This window comes from Rhea pennata, chromosome 16, assembly GCF_028389875.1.
Source record: "Rhea pennata isolate bPtePen1 chromosome 16, bPtePen1.pri, whole genome shotgun sequence".
Lineage (NCBI taxonomy): Eukaryota > Metazoa > Chordata > Aves > Rheiformes > Rheidae > Rhea > Rhea pennata.
Window position 1 is genome coordinate 5,168,567 of NC_084678.1, and position 21,436 is coordinate 5,190,002.

Below are 21,436 nucleotides of genomic sequence, written 5' to 3' on the forward strand. Positions count from 1 at the left end.
TGCTCTTCACTGTCCCCTCTCTGGTTCTGTTTATTCTTTAAAATCTCTTGAATTCTAAAATCCCCTTGAATTCTTAGTCTTTTCCTCTCTCTTTCTCCCATTTCTCATTTACTTCCCTTTCTTCTCCTTCTTTCATTTTATTCCTTAAGTCTTTCCCTTACTCTCTTTTCCTCTTACTCTTTGGCTCTTCCTTTTCTTGCATCTTACTTGCAAGAATATCATCCTCTCCCAGGATTTTGCTGGGGCTTCCAAGTACACTAGGTCCCTTGCAGGCCACAGGAAATCAGAGCTTGCTTCGTTCCCCTTCCACATGGCCCTCCTCTTGTCATGAATACTGGCAGACAGGAAACTTTGGAGTTCTTCTTACTCCCTTTCCCTTACTTCTTCCTTTTGCTCTCTCTTTTTTTATGCACAGTAGAAAGTAGAAGTTGGGGGTGGTAGTAAGGCAGCAACAATAGGAAATAAATGGAGCATGTGAACAACCAAATCAGTGAAGAGGTAGAGTGTGTAAGAGAGAAGGAGCAAGGACAAGGACATAAATACACATATAAACAACCTAAGTGAAAATGTCCATTCTGAAGGAGATCATCCACACAGTACTGAAATTTAAAGGGGAGCAGGACTAAGTCCTATGGAAACATCTTCAGGTCTTAAACCAGCTCTCCAAGCTGCAAATGGCAAAGCCAAATCAGAGAGCCTCACTCACTGCCTACCCTCCTTTACTCCCTCTTCAATGTACCTTTGCTTTCCCATCTTCCCTGGGTTTTCCGTCCACCATCGTAAATAGAAGTGGTTTCCAGCCTAGTTCTTTCAAAAATATTGTACTTAAAACACTCTGTGTGCTTGTGTGTGTGTGTGTGTGTGTGTGCATGCGCGCACGCGTGCAGAGTTGACCCAGAGCGCTGATGTGATTTCTATTTTGTTCCCATTTAAATGCATGCTTTCCTCCTGAATAGCACAGCTCTCAGGGAGCTCTCAGCTAATCAGCTGATATACACTTCTGATCTTAACCCTGTAATTTTACATAGTGGGTGGCTAAGGCATGGCTGACAGTAATGGGAAAGAACATAATGTTATGATTGCTAATTGTTCTAAGGAATGTTGCATTTTACCTTTTGGTGTGGTCTGCTGGTACATTTTGTGTCTGATTTCTATGGTGTAGTTCTTAGGCCCACGATCATGATGCCTTTCACTTCCTGTAAAGCATTTCTGAAGCAGATTTGATTTTGTTGGCTATATTTTCTATTTTTATCTGTCAGACAATGTATGTGACTATTTCAGTGAATACTTATGTTCCATTACTTGCTGGGAGATTAAGCACCCCCTGCTCACCTATTCACCCTCCTTAGGAGACTGGGACTTTCAAAACTGGATAGTAGCTGATGACAAGTGATGTCTAAGGAAGAATCAGTGGCAATTATTCTCATTTGCACATAAATGATTTCCTGGAAAATTGTGGGAAGGCCTTGCTGCACAGCAGTTAAGCTCAATGGGGACACTGAGGCCGACAACCCGTACTTTGCATGCCTATTTTGCATATACTCTGATGTGACCCACATGGCCACATGAGTCTAAAGAGAGTCAGAGGAGCCCACATGCCCTCCTGGGCCAGGAGTAGGGTTTCATGTGCGTGCAGCATTCCTCATGACGACCAGAGAAGAATCTCAGGTCTACTCCTGAGCCAGCTGAGTTATGCCAGTGGCAGGAGCACAAAAACTACACTAGCCACTTTTTGGCTACATATCATGCCAGGCTCCCAGTGTGGAACATTCATACCCAGGGGAGCTTTGCAGCCCTGTATTACCTTTGGTCTTCCCAGGAGCATAAAAGAACATTGTATCAAATCTGCCTCACAAATCAAGTTCAACAAAGCCTGTCTGGAAGGAATAGGGATACTGCTGCCACTTCCATCCCTATTCCTGGCCTGAGAAGGCCATCCAGTTGTACCTGACACATATAGCCTTTAAGCCATCCTACCGTGTCTAGGATCTTTCAAGACTAGCAAGAGGCTCTGAAAATAATAGTATCTCAAAAACTGGAGGGAACTTGAGATTTTAGCACTGAAATTTCAGAACCCAAGATAGAGCAGCAAGTGCCTGTCACTGGTGTTTTTCTGCTTTTCCAGTATCAGCACCTGCAGTAGTCACAAGCCAAGGAACATAAGCAAAGGCAGAGGCCACCTTAAGGGTCTGCAAGGTGTGCAGTGGGGAGGTGCATGCAATGGGGAGCTTCCCTTCTGCCAAGCTGGCTGTGGCAGCAGATTCCTGGAGGTCCTGGAGCAACACAAGGACTGTGGCACGAAGGAGGCCACTGTGCCAAAGGACTTGGCGCAGCACAGCCTGATGATAATTACTTGCCATACAGGAAACTCTGGAATTGGCCAAGAGTGTCATCTGGTTTGAGAGCATGGTTCACTCGGATGCACAGCCTGGCAGCCCTGCTCCCGAGGATGGGAGCAGAGGTCCCCAGGAGCAAGGCTGCCAGGCTCGCTCAGGACCGCACAGTAAAAAGGCCAAAGCGTTTCAAATTTGTATGCACGACAACCCCTGGCCCTGGCTGGCATTTAGCTCTCCCTTTACAACCTTCGTAACACCCACTCCTTGTCTCTCACTGCCCTCTTGCTGTCTTGTCCGATTCCATGGTTCGAATCCAGCCTCCGTGGCACTGCCTGGGCTAGCGGTTGTTCAGCAGTAAGAGAGTCCACTGGAGTTCAAAAGCCTGATCGTTTACTGCGGCATTTCAAAACTTCCTTGCTAATCAGGGTACCTAGAAATTAGGCTGTGCATGCAAAACAGGAAGCCAAATGCATCTGCCTGGCTATTAATTTAAGAGCAACACACAGCACATATAGAGTTTATAAGCCTCAGCATACACATATAGGAGATAGGTGCAGGAGATTTCTCACAAAGAGTAAAGGGGGTGAGTGCCAAAGGCATGTTAGCTGGAAAAAAGAGTAGCTGTGTGGGTCCTCTTGGTCCAGCAGACCTGGAAGTCCAGTGACAGTCTGAAAAGAGATGAGTCTGCCCGTCACAGCTACTTTCCCCAGCGCCAGCCGCAGAGTAGCCTCAGTTCAAGCATACAAGTAGTCGTTCGCTTGGACTTTAATCTCAGTGCAAAATTTATAATGGAAACTAGCCAGGAAATAGGGCTTTTTACACATTGCCCTCAAAGCAGGCCCTCTAGGCTTTTCAAATCCAACATAGCTGGTAATTACCACTGGATAATAACCCACGGCTAATCTGCAATGCTGGCTGTTCGTACAGCTATTTGGCCTCTCTGCTCCCTTTTCTGACTCTCACCTAGCATTCAGTTTGCTTTAGCAGCCTTTTGGCAGGATACAGCAGGCAATTCAATGGGCACAGGCAACAACTATCCACCTCCAACTTCGCAGTGAGGTTTTCAGACACTATCCCCCCCCCCACCCTTAGGCCAGGAAACCAGCTTCTTTCTGCAGTCCAGGGCTTCTGTAAAAGGTTTCATGAGGCTGGGAGCAGCAGGCAGGCAGGATTATGTGGTAAACGTACCACAGAGCTTCATGCTGGCCTTTATTCACAAGTGAAAACGAGGAGGAATTTTCTTGCCTTGTGATTTTTGCTGGGCCATCTTGCACCATCACCTACTGAGTCATTTAGCACAATGAAGTAAAACTCTTTCAAAAGCTCTTTAGCTCCTTGACCGCTTTCTCTGTGCCGTCTTTCTGCTGTTTTCTAACTACTACTCTCATGCACACTCAGAAACACACTGCTCCTTCAGTTGATATCCAAGCACTCGAGTTTTCTCCATCGCCACACAGCTTGGGACACGACCCTCCCGCTGCATCAGGTACTGCCGTCTGCTGGTTCCACGGCTCCGTACTAGCTGCCGAAAGAAGCATCAGGGAAGTGTATCTTGCTCACTCAGAGTGGCAAAGAATAATAAAGGGGGGGGGGGGGAGATGCAGTCTGAATATTATGTCTGAATTTTCTATTATTACTATATCACTATGTCAAAATTGAAAGCAATGTAAGATTTCTCAAGAGGGGCCATCCATAATGCATTGCAGAGCTGCGTGTAGGTGTTTTATGAAATGTATTTTATTCAAACCAGTATATACAACACTAACATTATTGAAAGAAATTGAAGGCCCAGTCTTCTCTCCTTAAAATATTCATTATTCATGTTATAGTCCTTTAACAAAAACTAAAGCCAAATACACATTCAATTTAATTTTTTTCCCCATTCAGACTTACCTGCTGTTCATATCTGGTGTCCAATGGAGATGAAATGTCCTCTTATTATTCCTATATTAGCTTCTGACAGTTCAATTTCTCTGAGTGCTGTGTTTGAGACAACCCCTTAACAAATAGCCACATAGGTAATTGCTTTGATCCAAATTTCTTGCCAAATCTTTTAGATCTAATGTAGATCGCAGGCAGCAGGATGTTGACACATTCTGATTCAGCCCTGGCAGCTGATTCTGTAAAGCTTTTTCTTCTGATAAATATTAGAATAACTCTCAACATACACACAGTTTTATTCCTTCTTGCCCAGAAAGACCTTGCAAAGATATTGTGCCAGAAATGCTCTGTAACTTTGTATCTGCCTTCATTTTGCATTCTCAGAAATTATTAGTGTATCTATCTGGTGGTTTTAAATAATTGTTTAAAATCAGTTTCTACATGGATTCTTGGAAGAGAGATCATCTCACCACTTTGTACAACTTTCTAGCATCCTGAACACCTAATAGCTGCTATTCAAAATGTGCTTAAAATGACTGCATCTTCCACCAGTTCGAGGCTATCCTTTACATCATGCTTTTCCCTGACGAGATTTACAGAGCTTGTTTCCAGATCCTGCTTAGAAATCTGTTTCATGCTTCACCTGAATGTGTCTCTCAAATATATTCCAGCCTAAACTTTCTTTCAATAATTACTTCGGTTAAAATATAGCAGCATTTAAGGTACTAACCAAAACCAGGAGTCTCATCGGCTAGGTAAGTGCTGTGTTTTTCAGAGGGTAAATGCTCTCTGCCCTTCACCAGCTTACAGGCTGAAGAAGCCAAAGAGATTCCACAGGCGAGAAAGGAAACCTCACAGTATTACAGAGGGGAGACTGAGGCAGAAAGAGATGTGGACCCTGATTCTCAAAAAGTATCTAGAAATCCAGCTTGCTTTTTTTTTTTTTTTTAATGGTGCCTAAGTAATTTTCAGCATCTGGGCTCCAACTGGCCCATTTGCTTGAGAAGCTTGTGGGAGAGTTACGGAGTGTCACTGTCCTGGGTTTTAATCACAGCCTCATTAGGCCTTCTAGAGAGTGTCATAATTTTGTTTTGTACCATCACCTGCCCCACCATCCCTGTGCGATTTTGTGTTCCAGAAGATTTTGCCTGTGATGAGTTATTATTGATCTTTCTAGGCTGCCATTAATCTTTCAAGCACTTCTAAAATTAAAAAAAAATCCTCTGGATTATAAGCATGTGTCTGTACCTTTGTACCACTGAAATCAGAGCTGAAAATGCACTGTCTCTGCACATTACCTCTCCCTCTTACCTTTCCTTTTGTTAGGTGTACTTGCATCTTCCAGGTAAATGCAACCTTCCCCCTGGCAGTGAGAGCCTAATAGCAAGGTCTCAACACAGAGAGCAAGCTAAAGAAGGACTCACTCCTGAGCTGCCATAGCTCCTGCTATCTCAGCCCGGGGTTTTACATGAGCGGTGATCCATCATGCCAGCCTGAAAATGTCTTTATTTTTAATGTCAAACGATAGAGAGCAGGGTAAGATGAATTTTTAAAATGTTTTTCAATGGGGAACAGTACTTGCATAGAGTTGGCACTTAGTCTTGGTCCCTGGAGAGAGTGGGCTAACGCGCACCGCAGAGCATGGATGAGGAAGATCCCCTCTCCGCTTTCAGAAAGGCAGTTCCTTTGCATATACACCACTGCAGCTAAGATTTGCTGGGATGTAGCAAATGATCACATATGCTGAGTCATATTTGCTGTCTGTGAAGCTAATTCTAGAAAAAATATTGGAGGCTCAGGAGCATTTTGCCTTGACTGGACTGTATAAAGAACAGTATGATAGTACATGGATGCGTTGTCACAACCAGATAGAAGTCTCCATCTCCCATCCAAGTCAAGATTGATCACCCTCGGACTCAGTCTTCCCTGTCATTTGGCATATGGGCATACTAAAACACATGTAAGTGTTGCCAAGGATTGTCTAGTGCAAGGGAAATACTAGCAATTATCCAATTTTTCTGAATTGGCTGAATGTGCTCCTAAGCCCACTCTGCTGGCAAAGTAAAATGTTAGCATAAACTTTGAGGAAGCTAATAAATGTAACTGCACATTTGCATACATGATGGGAGAAGACACCTGACAAGCAGTAGTTGTAATCCTAATTGTACAGCCCATAGCAATTTGCTGGTCTATAGGACAACAGAAAATAGTTCATGAAATTATTATGGCTCCTGGTTGCTATCAGTTCCTGCAGTCACTTGAAAGGTGCTAGGCACTGTCAAACATATTGAGTTACATTTGTTATTACTGCAGAAAAAAAAACAGTTTTTGTAAAAGACAAGTTATTTATGTAAATACTGTGTATTCTGTCCATTTTCAAGGCTACCAAAAAGTGGAAGAATGCACAACACTATGTGTAGTTTTTGTTCTTTGCTTTTTCCTGGAAAAGCTAAATGATTTCTTGGTTGGACAAATCTTGGGAAAGTCTGTTCAGAGCTGCAGAAAGGGCTTCATTGTAAGGGCAGATGTATCTTCCAAACTTCCCAATGGAAAGGAAGTAAGGCTTTAGAAAATAATTAAGATTTCCTCCAAGTGCATTTTCCACAATAGAATTTCATAATACACTTATGTTAAGAGGAAATGAATGCCTCTCATTTGAGGCTATTACCACAAATGAATTAAATGAGCAGATACCTTTTGGAGACTGGTTTTAAAATCTGGATTCAGCTCAGAAATGGAGTAATTCCAAAACACTCCCATTAGCACAATGGCACATGTACGCAATGTTCTGTACTAAGGGTCTGGTGCCTGGGTCAGGATGACTCCACTACATATTATATGAGTATATGCTGCATACAGCCTGCACTTCATTAGCAGTGTCTCTTGGCAGGGTTAAGCTAGTGACTTTATGGCAAAACATAACAAATGAAAGGATGTTATTTTTTCAAATTCATCTGAAATAACAAACTTGAATTAGTTCCCAACAGCCCCCATCCTGGCCCCAGTGAAATGCCTATTGGAATCAAGAAAAGATGAGCACTAAGCAGATGTGCTGGCCTGGATGTGTATGAGCAGTTTCATTGCTCTCTGGCTTGATTTCTTCACCAATGATGTGTTCTCAAGAGCAGGTGGGAAAATAGTGCATTGAATCAGGTTATACCTGATTATCTTGCCAAAATGTATTTATTGAATCATACAAGTGGATTGGAGTAAGTAGTCTAGCTGATACGAATTACTCCATATTTAATAGGAATATTTTCCTTTTCATCTGAGGAGATTAAAGCTTTGTTGTCAGGGGACCCCCTCTTTTTAATTAATCTCAAGTACCACGTATGCCTGCTTCTCAGGAAGCCAAAACCCTGTCCAGGGAAAGGTAAGGACTGCTCTCAAATACAAACCAACTTTTTTACTTATGTAGAGACAAATCCTTGGTTAGTCCAGAGGACTGTTCAGGAACCGTCCCAGAAGAGACACTCAAATGCCCACCTAGGTTTGCACTGAATCTACCAGAGGGTAGATATGCAAATTAGCACTCTCTAGCTCTATCGACAGCCTAAGCTGTAGTTGAAATGACTCTTTAAGCTTTTATGCTCATTTTTAGTGCCTTCATTGCAACATGATGCAGCGGACCTTCAGTCAGCGTTGTGCTTCTATCATCCCCCAGATTGGGTAGACCTCCCAGCCTTCTTGATCAGGCCCTTTTAGCCACCTCTGAAAAGTACCTCCTTCCTTAAGGCAGGGGATATGGACACACTCACAGATCTAGGCTATAGTTGGGGACGAACATCCTAATGGGGCTCTTATGAGCCTGGATTTCACTTGGCTGCTGACTTCATCTTGCTCTGTGGTCCTGCCCACTGGGCTGGATCAGGCTGACCAAGCTGTGTCTGGCAAAAAGAGGAAGAAAAGTCATCAGAGTGCTCAGAGTTGAGTGAAAGGGAGACAAGCCAAAGAAAAAACAGCTTGTGAGGTCCAAAAGAACCAGTATCAACATCTCACAAATTTCATCAGGAAACTTACCCCATTTTTGTGCTCCTTTCCAAGCTAATTGCCTGGTTTCCAGTCTGGACTACACTCGAACCTATCTTCTTCTGCAAGAGTGCAAGCTCTCTCTTGCTCTCTGTCTCCCTTCCCAAGCCCCTGCTGTGCCAGTGAGGTTAGTCAGAGGGCTCTCAGTTGCCTTCTAGGAAGAAGAGCTTACGATCTGGAATGATATGCAAGGCTGGCCAGCCTGTTCTCTTCTCCGCCCAGCCCTCCCAGAGGGCTGTAAGCTGGCCAAGGCATACTGCTGCCATGAAGAGCAGCAAGTCTCTTCCTCTCTTCATTTGATTGGATACGTAAACATTAATAGCAGGAATCTGAGCCTTTAGAGTAAGAATGCCATGTTTTTCTCAATGGGACACTTTCAGTGCTCAGCCAGAGGAGCATGTGCTGCTGTGCATGTCGTTAGTGCAACAGCAAAACCGTGTTGCTCCAACTCTCATTCACCATCTGCTCCCCAGCCCATTTCTTCCACGCAGTGGAGCATCCTGCTCACTGGGAAAGGTGTGCTGAGGGTTTCCCAATTTCTTGTGCTACAGAACACACTTTCTGTCTTCAGAAAGTGTCTGTCTGCTGGATGTTATTCCAAGTAGGGTGGAATTTCTGATGAGCAAGGTGGATAAAGTCAGAACTCAAGCTGATGAGAAGAATGCTTGTCTAAATTTGTAGCAGTAACTATGTCATTTTACAATAAATGTTTTCAGCTTAAAAATTAGTACTAAGAATAAATACCACCCATCTATGTGTCACCCTATGCACGTACCTGTGTGTTCAACCCATGAACACAAAGATTTATATTTTCTTAATAATTTATATCTGGTCTCTCATTACAGTAGGTTGTTGTGTTTGTACTTGGACATTTTTAAAATAGAATTTTATGGGTGTATTATGATTTCCTGATAAAAGACATTAAGTCTGAATCTTGTCACTAATTCTGCAAGTTGACCACTGTATTTCAGCCACATGCTTTGATATTAGCATTAAATGTACAATAAGGCTGCTAATATTACTTGGCAATGGCTGCCGAACACACACAGCAAAAGCATTCAAAGGCCAAATAAGTAAGTAAAATGTAAGTAAGTTGACATGGAGACTAGTTTAATAGCTCCTCAGCAAGTACATCTGTAAATAAGTGTTTCTCTTGCGTTTTCTCAATATTTGAAACAAGATGATACAAAGAAAGTCACACAGCCTTCAGCCCCGTGAGACTCAACTGTTGCATAGTCATAAAATAGATATCTAGCTGTTGCTTTTCATTTCAAGTATCAAATGTGTGAAAAGGTATATAAGGGCCTACAATCAATTGCTAATTCAACTTTAAATAATAAAATTAAAAAACCCACAGACATTCAGAAAGCCTACTTGTATGTAATTGATATGCTTGATTTGGGACAATTAAGGGCAGTAATCATATTATCATTTCCATTAGATTTTTTTCTCTTCCACGCTTTTTATAACTCAAGTGATTCATCTGGCAGATGAATATACTGCCAGATGAATAATACTTCAGAATGTTTTTTGGAACTGTTCATGTTTAATTTGCCACATAACAATCCCAGCTCACCTAATTTTCCAAGAGTTGAAGTTGTTGTTATAAACACTAAGACATAAATGCCATGGCTGTAAAGCAGAAGAGGGAAGAAGAAGCTGGCCTTGGGAAAAGGAGGATGACAACAGCAGTGTATGCAATCTCCATCAAAGGAAGGATGCATAACTACTAGCCAGTGTGAGAAGAAATAAAGAGGAAGAGTTAAGACCGAAGAATAGGTTGAGACATTTCAGAGCTAGTTGCAAATCACAATGATGTGGCGTAGATGAGACGATGACAGCAGACAAGCTCATCAGGCCCTCCTTCAAGAGCCTGGCTGATCGGGGGAACACAAAGCTGCCTGAACCGGCAAGACTGGAGGGTAACATCATACATTATTGAAAAAAAATCAGCTCCCCAGACTAACAACTGAACTGGTGCCTCTAACTCAGGACCTCTGAGGTTCAAGCCAAGGATGATCCCTTGGACCTCAGAGAGGGATGAAGATCGACAACTGGAAACAAATAATTACAATGCTTTCATTATCTTTTGTGTGAAAAATCCCTAGTATATTATTAATTTCCAGTGATACTTGCAATCAGTAGAACTCATTCATTTTTAAAGTTTCACTTATTTGCAGTGAATGGATCTGTTTCTCAGCTGGGTAGCTGCATTCATTTTGCAATAATGGTGTTTGTTTGACATCTGAGAAATTAACAATGCAAATGCCTTTGTGTCTTCGTAATACATCTAAAATAAAATATCTCTGCATATGGAATTGATGGCACTACTGTAGAAAAGGCTCCGTAATAGCAGAAACATTTTTCAAAACCATCACAGTGTTAGGCACCTGGATGTGTTGGGAGTGTCACTGGGGTTCCAGCTCCATCCATGCCATCCAGGAAAACCCTTGGGAATCGCTGTATGACTGTGGCGTAGTCTTGTTGCTCCACCCACATGTCCCCACTGGTGTGAAGTAACTGGCTGCCCCTGTGCCCACTGCACAAGGCAGAACAACATGATGCGTGCACAGCTGTACCCCTTCGCTCTGGAGCAGGATTTGCTCCAGAGACCCTCCTCTCTTCCAAAAGTGGTTATGGCAGCTGGCAGATATCCCTGAACTTAGGGTGTTTTTTCCAAGTATTTGTGATTTTTTTTGTTTTGATGTTCACACCTCACTTTTAAGAATCTTGCAGTGTTAGGTTTTATAATTTAGATTCATGTGATTGTACAAGAAGCTAGCTGAGAGTTAACTTTTCTTCTTTCTTTTTTCTTTTCTTTTTTCTTTTTTCTTTCTTTTTTTTCTTTTTTTATTTTATTTCAGGGGCTTGATTGTAGTCCTTTAACACACAGAAATAATAGTGTATTACTTCCCTGGCCTGGCTGACAGTAAGGCCCACAACCATTCATATTATATGGAGTTCTGTTGACCTCATCTTCCTACAATCCATTTATGCTTGCTCATTTCTGCGTTTTCTTTGGTTCATAATCATAAGGAAAATCCTTTGTTTACAAGTCATTGATAAATTGTCTTTTACAGAAGGCAATAACTTCCTTAAAAATTTGCATAATGTTTTTACTGGTCATTTAGAGCCATTGCATATTATATTAAACTTTAAATGGTAAATTTTTATTATGCATTAAGCCTCAAATAGTATTATGAATCCACCAGCCTCACTGGAATATTTTCTGTTTCCTGAAATTTAATTGTGTTGGAAGCCAAGGCAGCTCATAAGCTTCAATAAGTCTCATTACTTAATTGGGGTGTTGAGCTGGCTATTTCAGACCACTTACACTAAATAAAATGGACACATCCTATTTCCAGCAAGCCTGCAAGGACTGAGATCAAGAGAAGAGCTTCAAGGACTTACTGAGGAGCAGTACAGTTTGAAGAGTGCTTTAAAACTTGGCTTCAAATCTCCCTGGTGCCTGACAAGCTCTGGCCTTCACTGGGAGCAGTACAAGTTTATGTGTGGACATAGAGAAAGAGGGTGCATACTCCAAAGTCATCAGATTTCCAGGAGCTTTCCTTGGGGCTGGGGGAGTGTAACCAGCTGTAGGATGTGGCTAGTACAAAAACAGCTGCTGCAGAATTAAGTGGTGAAAAAAAGAAGGGCCTTTGGGAAATTGCTCCTTTTCTAGTGTGACTGACCAATAAACTCCTACACTGGAAGAAAGCTCACAGGTGGTGGGCAAGGGCAACATGCCCTTGAAGCTCAGGGAAGACTATAGGGAGTGCCTGACCACAGTTGTTGCAAACCCCCCCCCCCCCTGAATTTATCTCAAGACAAAAGGGACTGGAGAGTGGCCTCTGTTTTAGATAAACAGCTGTATCAGTTGAGTGGATCAACTAAAATTGAGTGTATCAACTGGTTGTGTAAAAGTTTCTCCCAGAGTTAATCATCAAAAGAGCGTGAATGTCTCCCTGAGTTAGCTAGACCAGCGTGGGGTGGGGACTGTATGCATGGCTCAGCTGCACATAGAGTATCAAAACTGAACAACTAACAAAAGAATTTGAAAGAAAGCGATGGGCTTGAGCTGATTTCAACCTACGTATTCCTTCCCAGAGACTGGGGACGCCCAGTGTCCTGACAGCATGTTATAGAGATCAGTAATGGGAATCATATTTATATTATCATTCAACCATATATTGCAATTGCAATTCTGCTAAGTGTAACTTACACTTGTGTTGTGATTTCAGTATATTGCTATATCACTCTGCTAAATCTAAATCCTGTCTAATGTCAAATATAATCAAATAAGTAAATTTGACATTAACTGTTACACTCTCCATGCATGCAATATCTGTAAGAATCTGGTCAGAGAGTATTGGATCCTGGGACCTGGGATCACTAAAGCTAATAAATTAAGTGAGACCACCAGTGATTGCTGATGTGGCAGAGATCTACTTCAAAAGCTGTTAAGTCAATTGAAAGTCTCTCATGGACATCAGAGGGCTTTGAATTAGAGCCCAAGGTCAGGCTGAGTTTAAGTTTATCTGGCAGTGTGCTTTGTACTCATATAATTAACTAGATTCAATAACAAATGCTCAACTATCATACACCAGCTCGCTGTTTAAATTAACTTGCTCAGCTGGACTTAAAAATAAAGCTGTTTTAAGAAAGCAGTGTACCATAGAAAGCAATTTGTTTCTTTAAGATTCACTAGCAAATGTCTACATTGATTTTGATTTTAGAGAAAGCAGCAATTGTCAAGGTGGATAATTTGAAACTTAACATATTTCTCCTCACTAAGATCTAAGCACATTAAAATTAGGTGCAAAGTGCTTCTAATTTGTCAATCATTCCTTACATAATTCTGTTCCTCCAAGAAAATTACCTGGGAGAGTATTTCCTTATTCCTTCATCTCCTTTCTTGCATGGTTCATTTGACTTGATCATGGTTGAGGCAGGTGAACAACACTGCCCGCACCTACCTTCATGTCTTCTCCCATTGTGCCAGCTGTTGTTTCCATATGACGTTTCTCTTGCCATCTGCAGAAGAGCTGTGAAGAAAAGGTAGAGACAAAAGGGCAACTCAATGAGACTTCCATCCAAAAGACATTTTGATCCATGTCTACAGCTAAAATATCCTTAGCAGAGGAAGATGTGGAAGCATCCAAACACTTCTGAGGAAAAGAAATGGTTCTTGTGATGGTTCCCACAAAATCTATTAAGTACTGGAAATTTCATGAGACAGTCTATTCTTGACAATTTTCCACGTCATGTCTATAGCAAAGAAAGTTCAGATAGGTTTCTGATTTAGAGCCATAAAATATATGCAGCCCAACATAAAACCAAAGCAAAACACATCAGTTCTTGAGTTTTGTCAAAAATGCTTACATGTGCATCAGTTTCACAGATCTGTTTGGAAAGGTTCATAAAATCTGAGCCCAAGTTTTAGGACTGCATTTCATGCAAGCTGTGCAGACAGATACAGATAGTTTTCTACTTGCCTCAAAACGAGTTCATGTCAAACAAAACAAAAGCCTGGATAAAGCTCAGAGCTGCATCAAGCTATGCAGGGAAAACCTGTGCTAAGCAACCCTGTTTTTTCGCTCTGCTCCAACTCTAACAAACAAATGTAAAGAGTGTTTAACTGAGCCACCCTCTGGAGACTGATCTAACACCAATGTGTAGTTTTGAGAGAATGTATCTATCTACAACTGGATCATAAATTCTGCTCAGAATTTAACTGTACTAGTGTTACTTACAATTCAAGACCTCTAAGCCAAGCCTGAGATACTTTGATGATTTGATAGCAGCTGTCTTTTTTCAGATGCAGGAGTACTGGCTTTGCTGTAGTGGATTTATTACTCTCTTAGATTGGCCAATATCAGCTGAGGGTAAAAATACCCTGGGCTGCTACTGTAGGAACAGGTGTGCAATGCTAAAAATGGATGGCTGCGAAAAAATGGTAATGGAAGAGCAAGAGAAACTCCTTTTGGTTGCTTTATAGCTTGAGCTTTGAGTGTTTCATGAGTGCATGGAACTACATGGTTACGCATGGGGCCAGAACCACGCCTAAGATACATCACTGTGTTTGCCTCCTTGATCTCTTGGCAGCAGTGAAGTTCACAGGCTGATTACGCTCTGCATGAAGTAGCATTTCTTGTTTACTTGTCCTAAATTTAGCTGCCATTAATATTGCTGAGTGACCTCATGTTTCTTACATTACGAGGCAGACAAAAAAGACTCTAATCAGTTAGTGCTATGCTCTTCAATCTTAATCCCTGCCTCGGAGGGGTCCTGCCCTCTCCCTGCCAATGGCAGGTGGATGATGAGCACAGAAGTGTACGAAGAAGCATGCTATGGAGCACCATGAATACACTTTACTCAAAGAATATCAAGTGCTTTTTAAGAACAGAAGTAGGTGAACTCTGCAGATGTTGGATCACTAGTATCTGGCACCAATTTTTCTAGTTTTTCTCCTTTCCGGGAACTGGTCGCGTCTATCATAAGCTGGAATTTATTAAGTCAGTGCAGCTTTTCAGGTTTGTAAAGGATGCCACAAAAGAGTAAACATAATCCCCACCCCCACGTGCCTTACCTTTTAGGCTTGGGCACTCTTCTACCATTCATTTGGGAAAAGATAGGTCACTTGAGGGAATTCTGTTGCTCCTCATCTCTAGCCCATTGGCATAAACAAGCCTTACCTACTGTTCACACTGCAAGGCCAGCAGAGCTGCAGGGGAACAAGCCACACACCACCATTCATCGGGAGCAGAAACCATTCCTGCAGCAGGAAAAAGAGCATAGTTTGGTTTTTCAGACATTAGAGTTACACTGCAGCTCTGGCAGAGATGGGGAAAGGGGGGGGGGGAAATCTAACTTTGATTTATAAAATGAGCAAATTGATATGGAAGTCACAGATGGCGAATAAATATGGGGAACAGAATTGTCATTTGGCAGCCATTTCTCCTGACCAATTTAAGAGGGATATGCTGTTATCTAGCTTGGTTCAGGGAAAATATATTTTGGGCAGCGGTTAGTCATTTAAGAGGCCTCATTGTTTCATAAAATATATTTGAGTTTGATACAAACACAATTAATTCAGCTTTCTAATACTGTGTTTGAACCAAACCCAAATTTGTGTAGTGAACATTTATTCTTTTGTGTCATTTATTGGTTCCAGGTTCTTTTCTGAAGGCTTGGATTTAAAAAGGGATTTGCAACAAAGAAAGAACATTTGGGGTGACTTCAGCTGGTGCAGCAAACTCCGTTCTTAAGCACTGTTTTGAGACATGCCTCCAAATTATCTGACAAATGATACGTTCCAAATTAAATCTCTCATTACCCAGGCTTTTCTATTGCTAAAAGTGCTGCACAGCATTCTTCATTATTATACCACTGTATTTTTGGGGACTTAATAGGCTTTTCTTGTTGGGCCTAGCAATTGAAGCAAAGGATTTGAATCAGGCATAGCAAACCCAGCAGTTCTGCCAACAGAATCGCTGTGCAACTGCACTTAAACCCTCATACACTTGGTTTCCCAAGTGACAGCCTTTGGTGAGATAATGCTCCTGCGAAACATCATCAAGACCTCCAGAGCCCTCCAGAAGCTCCAGGAGCAGCTTCTCTCCTAGTTGTCCACACAGATCTCCTTGATTCTGTTTAGAAAGCTTGTGCTTTGGATGTAGATATGGTCAATGACTTGAAACATTGTCAGAAAAGCTGTCATCTCTCATCTCACCCTGCTGAGCTGCACAGTGGGCTAAGGAGCGCAGCAGCAGGATGGGCTGCACTGCAATCCAACCTGCTAGGCACATAGGTGATGGCTGTCCAAAGGGAGAAGTCAGATCTCCACCTAGACATCAGTTCCCTTCTCTGCCCTTAAGAGACTTTGGAAAGAGTGAGAGAGAAACTGGCCACAAATATTTCAAAACTAGACTCCAGCTTGCCATGCAGGTAAGAGACCTTATGCTCTGCAGCAGATCCTTCTCTGTAACCAAAGTGAACAGTTTTTTTACAGAAAAATGACCAAAGCCTACTCTGCTGTTTTCTGTAATCTAGCAGTAAATCATGATGGTCCGTGTCATTACTGATTTGCAAAACACAGTCCCCTCCATCCCAGACATTAATACTAATTAGTGAGTTTTCTGCTTCAAATTAGTGACGCCAAAGCACTTTGAGACCTACACATGAAAAGACCCATACAAGGCCAAAATGTTAGTGTACTCTTTGGTCACAGTGTTTGAAATAGATGTTCTTTAATAGTTCTGTTTTCTCCCAATAGGTTGATAAACAAGCCCCAGTACACAGTCTCCCTCAGACACACAAGAAAGTGGTAGCGGAGCTGTTTGAAGTTCCTCTGCAATTACAGTCCTGTGCTGATGAATCCTGTTGGGGAGAAGGTCTTGTTAACATGTTTTGAAATATTTATATGAAGTAGTGCAAATCAGATTTTCAGAAAAGCCTTCCAGTCAGAATCCTTGTGGAGTCTAAGATAGATAGGTATCTACACAGAGAGGTTATTAAGTATCTCCAGAGATGAAAGAAACTTCTGATGGTATCTTCTTACTTACCACATAATCAGACCAGTGGTAACAGGCCAGTCGAGCTTCATGGCTTTGGAAATTATAATGCAATTATTAGCATTTGTCTTTTTTCTCCTCTTCCCCTTACAAGGGTGTTTGTATGGAAAATAGCTAGGGGAGAGAAGGCAGCTGAGGAGGAAAAGAGAAGAGTGCTGGAATACCAACGTTGGCTGGTTCTGCATTAATGCAACTGCTAAGAGACAAGAAGGCTCCTGCTCCTTTGGTTACCTGTTGTAGGCGATAAGGGGAATATGTAGTGCTCAGTGCCAACTGAACACTTTGCAGAACACACTATTACCATGGCTACCAGGATGAAGCCAGAAGATAGAGAAGAATGGAGTACTCCACTTCATCAAGTGCTTGGCCTTGAAATGCAAGGCACGAAACACCCTCTGCGATTGAATTGACCCACACTGGTAAGATGTGTTTGTATCTCTCGTTGCTAACAGGCTTTCTGAAGTTTATTGCATTCACAAAATACCTCAGGAAGTCATGTCAGGAAACTGCTATTGTGTCAGGTGGTGTTAATCATCTCTGCGTGATCTGGAAAGGTAGGGGATGCTGTAAACAATGGAAAGGATACGTCGAGATGTATATCGTGCTGCTTTGATAACGCAGGGTGTGAAAAGTGCCTTCTGCAATAAAGAAATAATAGTCGCTAGGATTAATTGACGGTTTAGAACCGGGGAGTCCCACTGTGTTGTACACATATGGCAAGCGACTTCTCCATTTCATGGATGGTGAAATGAAAATATAAAAGAGGAAGTGTTGGCTGCAAACACATACCAGGATAGTTAAATGTGAAAGCTAAAAAATGACTTTTCAAAAGTACAGTCAGATTTTCAAACTTTAATATTTGTTATTTAAAAACCAAAAAAATGATAATTAGATTAAAAGATTAAATATTGTCTGTCTAAACTTATTATAATCTATTACACATCTTAAACCTAAATTACAGATTTTATATTTGGATAGCACAAGCTTGTCATCACAGATAAGCAGAGGTCAAGTTAACTTCTCACCCAGAACTGATGTTTGCAGAAGCACTTAAACTTCTGGTTACTTTTGCAAGTATTAAACGATTTCCTATTTTTTTTTTCCTTTTCAACTTATTCAACTGTTTCAGTTCTGTCTGTGACTAGTTGAGTCAGAAAGTCAAAAAGTCAGGACCTGTTCAATCCAAGAATATAAATTAAGGATGAGAAGATCAGATCTATCTTTTATAAAATTGTATCATAAGATGACCAGAAATATGGCCCTCCTTCACTATCTTTTATATTCAGCACTTCAAGAGAGTGTTATTGATGAATAAAGCACAAAAGTAACATATTGCTTCTTCATGTTCTTAAGTCCCATTTCCCACCCAAGTGCAACCTCAGATAGATTGCAGGTGAGAAGCTGATTCTCCACTAATAAAGTAGTACATAATTCACCACTTTTAGCATTGCAAAACATAAAAATGAAGATTAGATTAATGTGCAGTTAAAGAACATACTTGTTGAAATAACTATCATCTAGTTATTTTTCTAGCTAGCAGGAAAAAATCAGCTGGAATATCAAGTCTGTATTTACCACTTAGGCATCAAAAAGTTTCCTGATTTTCCATGAAAAAAGAAAAAGCTTTTCTTTTTAATGACCAGAAGATCTACACTATGTTTCCCATCTGTCCAGGCCTGAAATTTTGCTTAGAATGCATTCCTGTTGGAAGTCCAAAATTCCTCTGCTGCCTGTGGCCCACACTGCTCCTGCTCTCAGGAGCTGGAACATCTTTGGTCATTCCTCCCCCTTGGCGTGTTGCAAGGCAGTTGCAAGGCCTGGCTCAGACACACCATGTCCCTCTGTGGCGGTCCTTCTGTGCTGTCCAGCTCTTCAGAACAGTATCCCTTCTAGTCCTCTGCTCAGCAGAAGTCAAGAGGAACTTAATATCCTCCTGTCTGGCACCCTACCTCCCGGCTGCCTATTTCAGGCTGCCAATACAAGCTGCAGTAGTTCCATGCTGGTTAACCATGCCAAGAATATACTCCCTTTTGTGGAGCTCACTAGCCCGAGGCAAATATGTGAACTTTAGAGATTATCTAGGGAGAATATTCCAGGAATTTAGATTTCAGCCGCAAGAGTAGGAACATACATCATTAAAGCTGCCTTTGTACCAATGTAAAAAGCAAACATGGATGATTTAAATCATGGTTCCCTACTGGCTCATTTAAATCGCTTGGATGGAAAATCCATCCACCTTGTCACTGTGGAAGAAGAAATGGAAGCTGCGGATTCCTGACTCCCAGGTCAATGCTCTGCGTCTGGCATGGACCAGGGACAACTAACCCCACAAGGCACATGATATGATTTAGCGCTTTTGTAAGGTGTGGTGCTAATGAAACCTGGTTCCTATGTAGTTGTGTGTCTTGTATTTGGAGTTTCTGATGGCTGAGGAGTGTGACAAAGCCTTTTCTGCAGTTAGAATATGCAACATGGTGCTCTTAGATGTCTTATGAGGTTTAAGTTCATGAGTGATCATTTCTTTCTGTGAGCACTTTCATGGTTTCTCTCTCTCTCTCTCTCTCTCTCTCTCTCTTTTTTTTTTTTTTTTTTTTAACCAGGAACTTATTTTCATGTAACCGGCAGAAGTGTAATTATCCTTGAGATCTCAGCCCTACATCAAACCTGGTTGCAATCAGCCAATGACTTAGGAATTATTAGGGAGACCTGGTAGACAGACATGAGCCCGTAAATGTCTAGGAAACCAGATAAGACACCAAACTGCCACATCAGATCCAGTCTACAGGGTGAAAGCATTTAAACTGCAGTTGCCCTTCCCTCACAAGATACATGGGTGGCGTTTTGGTTTTCTGCAAAGCTTGCACTTTTTGTGTGGGGAGATGCCCAGAGCCGTACAGCATGGTGTGAAGAGCCTTGAAAGTGTATTTCCTACTGCACCTTCCAATGAGCAGCTCCATCGGGACACATGCAAGCCTGGTTCCATGTGCCTATACATGTCTCGTCATGGATCTATGCAGCCTGTGAGACGCAGGCCCTAAAACAGGTGCCTGGCCCCCATCACTGAAGTGCTGTGACTACAGCGCAGGACAAGCATTAGCAGAGGCTGTCTCTGCCACAGAAAATCTACTATTTCATTAGAGAAGCCTATGAAAGTTTGGCAAAGTGAAGAAATGCTAGTGCCACTCAAGAAGGGAGCAACCTAAGCAGACAAAAGAGAGTTGTTCAACGCAAAATCAAAACCAAATCCTCATGTTCTTCAAGTGAGTGGGGATCTGCCAGCTTACTAGCACACAGATATTAGCAGTCTGGTTTGAATTATTACAGCTCTACAGTAACCAAGATGCTACAAAACCTACCGGGTAATAGAGATGAATTGACTCCACATTTTTCTGCCTGTTTGATTTTTTTTTTGAAAGTGACAGATTTTGTTGCCTGTGTTACCTATAGAAAAAGACAATATTTAGTATGAAAGTAGATATTAGAAGGCAGCCCCAGATGAATGCTTTGTGTGCAGGCATCTTCCCACATTTTGACAAACTTGTTTGACACTTCCAGCAACGGAGAGCATTTGAGAGATGACAGCTGATTTAGGTCTCTGTGGCATTGCATTCTGATTGCTGACATTCACAAGTACTGTTAAGAAATTCCTCGCAGCTTATGAACAAATAAATAAAAGACAGAAGTAGAGAAAATAGAAAGATAGAAGTAAAGTCACATCACTGCTCTCTCTAGCACAGATTTACAGGAGGGAGAGGGAGAGGAGGATATAGATGAAGTCCTGTTGTCACTTTTGGCTGCTGAGTTGCCTTCTCCTCCGTTTCACGGAGCAGTTGCAGCTGGTCTGCTGCCCAAGCTCTCTGTTGAGCGTAGGGCTAGGATAACATTTTAGGGTCTCCAGCACTCCATAAAAAGCTGATGTAATCTGTACAGTATAAAGAGGACAAAATCACCAGTGAAAATAGTATCCTCACTTGACAAAAAAGATTTATATTGGTACGCATCGAGAAGGCTCGGAAGAAACATTCAGAGATAGCACAGACAGGCAAGTCCTTTAATAAGAACGTGCTTTGTCTGCAGATACACTTAAGTGGCTCAGTTCCTTATGAACTGATTTCAAACTCTTCTTTTTAATTCAATAACAGCCCCTTAACAAGTATTTTACTTCCTATTATGGGATACCATTGACTCTATTTAGGGAGCCTTCAAACCATTCTTGCTTTCTTTGTTCCTCTCAATGTCTTTATTTCTCAAACCATTTCTAGTGGTCATAGGTGATAAAACTATTCCCATTTCCATTACAACAAAGGCAGTGATATTATACATCTTTTAGAACACCCATTTACAGGTATCTATCTGCCTTTCTGAAGGCTAAAACAGAGACGGAAGCCCGGAAGCTGGCCAAATGCGCAAGGTCTGATAGCTCCAACCAAGGGGGAAGGCTGGATCAAACAGCTGGTGCCTTGTGTGTGCATGATCACATCTGCCCTTAGGTTTCTTCTGCTTTGCTGGAGTGAGAGAATATTGAGCCAGTCTTCCCAGTGCCCTGACCTGAGCTCCAGCAGACTCTCCCAAGGACATGAGTCATGGGTGCCTTAGAGATGAAAGGGTAACTTCTTT